This window comes from Sus scrofa, chromosome 2 (assembly GCF_054392235.1).
Source record: "Sus scrofa isolate SSC_HxYL_T2T_F1_AM1 chromosome 2, Sscrofa_HxYL_maternal_Yorkshire_Landrace_v2.0, whole genome shotgun sequence".
NCBI lineage: Eukaryota > Metazoa > Chordata > Mammalia > Artiodactyla > Suidae > Sus > Sus scrofa.
In genome coordinates this window covers 78,018,800-78,027,451 of record NC_139384.1, presented here as the reverse complement: position 1 = coordinate 78,027,451, position 8,652 = coordinate 78,018,800, and the positions used below count along the sequence as shown (strand labels likewise).

At 38.3% G+C, this 8,652-nt stretch overlaps 1 pseudogene; it reads left to right on the top strand.

Annotated features, from left to right (window-relative positions):
• The first annotated feature begins 4,879 nt into the window (after positions 1-4,879).
• LOC110258275 (olfactory receptor 7E178-like) lies at positions 4,880-5,814 on the top strand (annotated as a pseudogene).
• Positions 5,815-8,652: the final 2,838 nt, after the last annotated feature.

Genomic DNA, 8,652 nt, shown 5'->3' with positions numbered 1-8,652 from the left:
TAAAATAAGGCACAAATGATCCTATATACAAAACAGAAATAGACTCACAGACATAGAGAACACTTGTGGTTGCCAAGGGGAAGGGAGAGGGAATGGGATGGACTGTGAGCTTGGGGTTGATAGTTCCAAACTCTTACATTTAGAATGGATAAGCAATAAGGTCATGCTGTACAACCTAGGGAACCATATCCAGTCTCTTGGGATAGAACGTGATGGAAGATGGCATGAAAAAAATGTATACATATGTATGACGTGGTCAATATGCTCTGCAGCAGACATTGACACAGCACTGTAAATCAACTGTACTCTGATGAAAATAAAATAAAATAAAATCACAAAAAGAATTGGTGCAGGATATTTAAGGATAGATCTCTCTATTGATCTTGCTCCTAGATCTTATTTCAACTGTCTACTTCTTCCTCCATACCCATTATCAGCCTACTCAACCACAAAAGGAGACATAAAAATTAGTCTTGGGATCCATTCCTACTTAGGAAAATGAAAACTATTTAAAATAACGTACATCAGATGTATCTGCCGTTAGACTTCTGCACCTCTGCTTGGAACTTTCAGAGAGTCTGAAAACATGGAAATCAAGGCATAGGACTTAGACAATAAAAATATAAGCAATTAATATTAGTAAAACTGAATATTCACTAGTTCTTAGAAATTGAACTATTCGCCACTCACAGTTCATATGCATATTCTCATTTGTAAGATACAAAGTGTGGCACAAGAATTTTCATAGGACTGTTGTAAAAGGACTCTGATATAAATAATAATATAAAGTGTTTAAGTTAACTATTTAATAAATAAAATATATGATTATATAAGTACAGTAAATATACACAAACAATATAGTTTAAATGTGTTAAATTTATATTAAAATACATAAATATAAATTTATAAATTTATAAATCAAATAAGTTATGTTTTGCCTTTTGCAACCATGTGCATCAGGAAAAATGTTTGAAGTACTTATTTGTATTCACAAAGAGATTTCACCTCAAAGTTTAGGTAAAGTACATTTTAGAGGAAATATGCTAAGGTGAGATTTTTAAGAAATCTACTTAGAGGTACATAAATGAATATTGACATCATGGAAATGTTGACAAGGAAATATACCCATCAACTTCATGCCACTGGTTACTTTTAGGGGACAGGTATACAGAGGGATGGGATTGAGCTGAGATCCAAGAAAAGCCAAATGTTATCAGATATGTTTCACATCTCAATAAAATATGAAAACTGAAGCAAGTATTATTAAACATTCATATTTAATAAGTGATGGTGTGTATTGATGAGAGCAATTATAGGTAATATTCCTGGAGCTTTCTTTAAGTGTTGGGCAATATTCCAAGACAGTGTTTACTAAGCCCAGATTCTCATTAGTGTGATTGAAAAAGTCACCTGCAGAGATCCTGATATTGGTTCTAGGCTGAGGGTGTGTTGTCTGCATATTTTTAAAATAAGCACACATGAATTACCAGCCAACTGGCACTTAAAAGCACTGGTCTAAGCAATATTACTGATTTTGTCAAACTTTCTTTCAATAGTCTCACTAGGTAGGTTCAATTATTACCCTAATTTCATAGTAAGGAAACTTCCCAGACGTGTTTACATTATTAATTTTGATTTTTTTTCTGCATCAAATCATAGAGTTACATGTAAAAACAATGAAACTGAATTACCATCAGGTAGCAGAAGTGAGAGAATTGCAATTCCTGTATCAGGAAAGATTGACATGCAAACCTGCTAGCTAGATATGAGAAGGCTGGGTAATACTCTGGGCTCTGGGGCCTCCCCTAGTGCTAAGCTCCTCAGATGTAAACGAGAGATTTATGGTCAGGAAAACAAGCCTATTAGGTGTCTGAAGCCTATTAGCTCCACATCATTAGTATCAGGAGACTCAAGTCAAAACCCCATTGAAATATCACTTCTCATATGTTAGGATGGCAATTACATATAAAAAAGACAACAAATGTTGGTGAAGCTCTGGAGAAAAGGGAACCCTTGCACCTGATTGGTGGGAATGAATATTGGTACAGCCATTATGGAAAACAGAATGGAAGTCTCTTAAAAATTAAAAATTGCTGCTAATTGAAATAGGACTACCACATCATCCGGCAACTCCACTTCAGGGTATATCCCAAACAAATGAAATCGGGACCTCAAAGAACTGTCTGCCCTCCCATGTTTTTTGCAGCATTATTCAAATAGTAAAATATGGAAGCAACCAACATGTCTGTTGACAGATGAGGGGATGAAGGAAATGTTTTGTGTATTTAGACAAAGGAATACTATTCAGCCATAAAAGAAGGAACTCCTGCCATTTGTGACAACATGGATGGAACTGGAGAGTTCAATTATACTCACTGAAATACACCAAACATAGGAAGACAAATACTGTATGATCTCACTTATGTGTAGAATCTATGAAAATCAAACTCATAGGATCATCTGGATTAGATCTGTAGCTGGGAGGGCAAGAGGTGGTGGAAGTGAGCAGATGCTGGTCAAAGGGCACAAACTTTCAGTTATAAAATGAGTAAGTTGGGGGGATCTGATTTATAGTATGGTAACCATAGTTAACAATTATGTATTTTATTCTTGAATTCCGCTAGTGAGATCTGCTAAACTGTTACCAAACTCTCTCTCTCTCTCTCTCTCTCTCTCTCTCTCTCTCTCACACACACACACACACACACACACACACACACACAAATAGTAACTGTAGGTGATGGGTATGTTAATTAACTTGATTGTGATAATCATTCACAATGTCTGTGTGTATTAAATCATTTTGTACATCTTTATAAAAACATTTCAGCTGAACAATTTTATGCAATTTTGTCAGTAATACTTCAATAAACTGGGAAAAAAAGAAAAAAAAATAAAGTGATATTATTTGGATACTGTAGAAGAGTGTCCAAAATAAGTAAAGTATTCTCAGACACCAGAGATTTTACTGAGATAGTATTATTTTGAAACAATAACCCTGTATAAAATAAAAATATTGGAGTGTTTTTAAAATTTCATTATTATTTAATCATTGACAGAAAATTTGTCTAATTTCTAAATACACCAGTAGGATTTCTAGACCATATGGTAGTTCTATATTTAGTTTTCCAAGAACCTACATAATGTTTTCCATAGTGGTTGTACCAATTTACATTCCCACTGACATTGAAGGAGGGAAACATTTTCTCCACACCCTCTCCAGTATTTGTTATTCGTTGACTTATTAATGATGGCTATTCTGACAGGTGTGAGGTGGTACCTTATAGTAGTTTTTGATTTGCATTTCTGTAATAATTAATGATGTTGAGAGTTTTTTCATGTGCCTACTGGCTAACTATATGTCTTCTTTGAAGAAATGTCTATTTAGGTCTTCTGTCCAATTTTCAATTGTGTTGCTTTTTTTATTGTTGAATTTTATGAGCTATTTGTATACTTTGGAGAAGAGGCCCTTGTCTGTTGCATCATTTGCAAAGATTTTCTCCCATTCTGTGAATTATCTCTTCATTTTAAAAAATAGTTTCCTTTGCTGTGCAAAATCTTTTTAGTTTAATAAGATCCTGGATTTTTTTTTTTTTTTTGTCTCTATAGGGCTGCGCCCAGAGCATATGGAGGTTCCAAGGCTAGGGGTTGAATCAGAGCTGTAGCCACAGGCCTAAGCCATAGCCACAGCAATACCAGATACAAGCTGTGTCTGCAACCTACACCACAGCTCATGGCAATGCTGGATCCTTAACCCACTGACCAAGCCCAGGGATCAAACCTGCATCCTCATGGATACTCGTCAGATTTGTTTCCACTGAGTCATGACCCAAACTCCTGTTCTTGTTTTTAATTGACATTATTCTAGGAGGTGGATCAAACAAGATCCAAGGATATTCTTTACAGAAGTAGAACAAAATATTTTAAATATACATGAAAACACAAATAGACCCCAAAAAGCCAAACAAAATTGGAAAATACAACCCAGAAATGGTAGAATCAGGCTTTCTGACTTCAGACCATACACAGCTACAGTCATGAAAACAGTATGGTGCTGGAAAAACAACAGACACATAGATCAGTGAAACAGAATAGAAAACACAGAAATAAACCCATGCACCTATGGTCAACTAATCTAGACAAATAAGGCTAGAATCTGCAATTGCCACAAAAGTCACTTCAGTAAGTGGTGCTGGGAAAACTGGACAGCTACATGTAAAAGAATGAAGTTAGAACACTCTCTAATACCATACCAAAAAATGGATTAAAGACCTAAATGTAAGGCCAGACACTATAAAACTGCTAGATGAAAACATAGGCAGAATGCTCTTTGACATATGTTGGCTTCTTGAACCCCTGAGCCACAGCAGGAACTCCTAAAATGTTTTCTGATTATGAATATTCATTTCTAATTTAGAATCCAGATGACATGGTTCTGCGTTCATAGAGATTTATAATTATTCTAAATGAAGGAAATACCTAGAATTGTGTTTGAATAAAAAAAGATTTCTGCAACTATGTCTTGATTTCTTTAAATTCAAAGTATGTTTTTCTTAAGGAGGAAGGCGATTTCTCATTCTACATTATTTTTAAAGAAGTAGGCTATATTCCATTTAGATCATGAATTGATTGTCTCTAAGGTTCTTGCTCCCTTTTACCCCTCAGTAGTGTTTTACAAAGCAAGAGTGAATAGAAATAGGTGGATAACACAGAAACCAAAGAGGAACATGTTCTAAGCAGATAAAATTTATCACACTGAGACACTGTGGTATATGACCTTGGAAATGAAATGCTTGCAGACAAAATATGAAAAGAATGCTGCATTCCCACTTACATATTTCCTTGTTTTCAACCCTCCTTTTTTGTTTAAAATTTGTCCAAGTTACACAGAACCAGAAATGTAACAAATGTTTCAGAATTGTTCCTCCTGGGCCTCTCAGATGGTCCAGACCTGCAGCCCTTCCTCTTTGTCCTGTTCCTGTCCATGTACCTGGTCACCATGCTGGGGAACCTGCACATCATCCTGGCTGTCACCTCTGACTCCCACCTCCACACCCCTATGTACTTATTCCTCTGCAGCCTGTCTTTGGCTGACATGGGCTTCATCTCTACCACCATCCCCAGGATGATTGTGAACATCCACACTCACAGCACAGTCATCTCCTATGTGGGCTGCTTAACTCAGATGCCTATTTTTATTATTCTGGGGGCTGTGGATTGTACACTTCTGACTGTGATGGCCTATGACAGGTTTGTGGCCATCTGTCACCCACTGCACTACCTGGTCATCATGAACTCACACCTCTGTTGCAACTTAGTTTTGGTGTCTTTTTGGTTAGCCTTTTGGAGTCCCAGGTGCACAATTGGATTGTGCTACAACTTACCTGCTTCAAGAATGTGGAAATTTCTAATTTCTTCTGTGACCCTTCTCTACTCCTCAAGGTAGCCTGTTCTGACACTCTCACCCATAACTTAATCATGTATTTTGTTGGTGCCATTTTTGGTGGGACTCCAGTCTCAGGGATCTTTTTCTCTTACTATAAAATCACTTCTTCCATTCTGAGAATCCCCTCTCCAGGAGGGAGATATAAAGCCTTCTCCACCTTTGGCTCTCACCTGGTAGGTGTTTGCTTATTTTATGGAACAGGCCTTGGGGTGTACTTCAGCTCAGCTGTCTCACATTCTCCCAGGAGGGATTCAGTGGCCTCAGTGTTGTATACTGTGGTCACCCCCATGCTGAATCCCTTCATCTACAGTTTGCAGAACAGTGACATCCAAAGGGCCATGAGGAGGTTTCTCAGAAAGTCAGTGTAATCTGAGTACCTGTGCCAGCCATGTGGAGTGTTGGCTGGATAATGCAGCAAAACTGAACATGTACACTTGAAATTCTCACTCTCTTATTACATCATTTTTGTAGTTCTTTTTGGCTTGATGCCTCTCCTGGCTTACTATTTCAATGTTTCTCCTCTTTTATGGCATTACTATGACTGGCGGAGTGTTCTAGGATCCTTTGTAGATCATAATCACTGCGTGAGTGAACATTACTATATCTACAGTGATTTTATAGTTTATCTTTGGTGATCCAGGCATTCTTGAAAGATGAACAACTCTTTTTCAATATATTGAACATTTACAACTTTTCCACAGCTCTTGTGTATTTTCCATAGTAATTTCTGTTTCTTCAAATCTGCATGTGCAGGTTATGTTATGAGGATATATGATGCTGCCTCCCAACCTTGACATTTCTTCAAATCGCCTGGCAAGCTTAAACTACTGACACCTTGGTCTCACCACTAGATATTCTGATTTAATTGAATTGGGATTAGTCTGAGCATACTTTTTTTTGGTTGTGCCAGTGGCTTGCAGAAATTCCCTGGCCAGTGATTGAATCTGAGACACAGCAATGACAATGTCAGATCCTTGACCCACTGAGCCACCAGGGGACCAAATAAGTAACAAGGATCTACTTTATAGCACACGGAAATCTACTCAATAGTGTGCAATAACTGTGTAATGGGAAAAGAATCTGAAGAGGAATGGATATATGTATGTGCATAATTGTTTTACTTTCCTGTATACTGGCAACTAAATCAATTTTGAAATTCAACTGCACTCCAATAAAATTAAATAAAATATTAAAATAGAAATCTTAGAAAATATATTGTGCTGTGAGTTGTATTTCTCTAGTTAGCATAAATCAGTAACAATTTGGCATATTTGCTACATTTGACCATGGGATGGCTGCAGATTGGCCTGATGTGGATGGAAGAGCTCCCCTAGTGAGTCAGAAACCAGGGGGTCTACTTGAGACTGCATCCCCTGAAGCAGTAGAGTGGGATCTACAGAAGGACCCAGTGGAGTAGTTCTACCCATTTGCTAGTTATGCCCAGGGAACTTTTGCTGCGATCATGATGGTGGGATGAATTTGGGACTAGCTTGGAAAAAAGATGGACAGGACCTGAGTCTTATTGTGCTAAGAGAAAAAGTCTTCAAGGGGGGTGAGACTATCATGATGGACTGTATCTGAGATGCTCCCAGTTTTCCCCTCCTTGAGTGTGAGATGTCTGTATAGACTTAATTCATACATGAACACATTGGGAAGTGTTGGGAAGTCACTTCTGGGAATGGAGCAAAAATACCATATGGCTTTATTCTTATGGTCTCTCTCTTGCTCATATTCACAAGATCCAAGTTCCCAAGGAGGAGGCCTATGTGCCAAGGAATTGTGCAGAATCTCTGGTCAATAGCTTGTGAACACATGAATCTACCAATAGCTCTGTGAGTGAGTTATAGTTAGCTTCTGCCAGTCAGTCCTTGAAATGTCTGCAGCCCTGGCTGACACCCTGATTGCAACATCTGGGAGGACTTCTGAAATATTTAAGAATAAGTTACCAAATACTAAGTAAAAATCTATAGTTTTCTAATATGTCAGTGTAATTCAATTAGAGGAAAAAACAGACTGAAGCCGCATTCAAATGAACACTAAAGGGAAAAAAAGTCTAAAAGAGAATGGATGTGAGTACATGTATATGAATCACTTTAGTTTTTGTCTTTTTGTCTTTTTAGGGCTGCACCCACAGCAAATGGATGTTCCCAGGGTAGGGGTCTAATTTGATCTGTAGCCAAGAGGCTATGCCAGAGCCACAGCAACATGGGATCCAAGCTTCCTCTGTGACCTCCACCACAGATCATGGCAATGCAGGATCCTTAACCCACTGAGTGAGGCCAGGGATTGAACACACAGCCTCATGGTTCCTAGTCAGATTGGTTTCTGCTGTGCCACAATGTGAACTCCAATAACTAAATGACTTTGTTGTACAGCAGAAATTGTCACAATCTTGTAAATCAACTATACTTCAATTAAAGTTTAAAGTTGGAAAAAAAAAAAAAACCCTATCTCGAAAACATGTAGATATCTAACATAACCCACATACGGGCTAAAGAAATGAATATTATGTTATCCTTAGAGTTAAATTAGAAAGAGCATCATATTCTTGGTATAGAAAAACTACTGTGGCATAGATTTTGTGATCGATGCAATGGATTTGCGGTGATGGGAATGTCTGAGTTTCTTGTTTAGATCCCACACTTGGACATAAGAAGCAAGGAATACAGGTGAATTTCCTCCTGATGAGAGAAAGGACTCAGAAACGTCCAAGTACATTAACTTTTCTCCCTTTCCTCTTCCATTAATACTAGCAAGTCTCCAGGGACTGGGACCACATGGGCTTTGTGCACTGAGCCTTAAGGTCACCCACTGTACATAATTGGCCAGTGCCTCCAGCCCTTTACTTGGACAGTTCAAATAGTGTGACTGCACACCTATGTTTCCATCCTTTGTGGGCACCTGCGTCAGCAGTTACCTGCCTGAGTCTGTCTTCCTGCCAGTCCTGAGGAGGGACCATAAGAATTCAGCCCACACAACACAGGAGGGGGCAGTGAATATGAAGCCCTTGGTCATGGTCCAGCAATGACGCAGCCCAACCCAGTAAGTGTTGAGGTGAGAGAGCTATTGATGGAGGGACTGTTGGGAGCATGATTTCCTCCTCAACAAAACAAACACAGCAGTCAGGTTAGACAACTGAGGGGGCACCAGTAATCACAATTTTGCACCAGGGCCTCAGAAGTTTGTGATCTTGGTTCCGGTAGAAA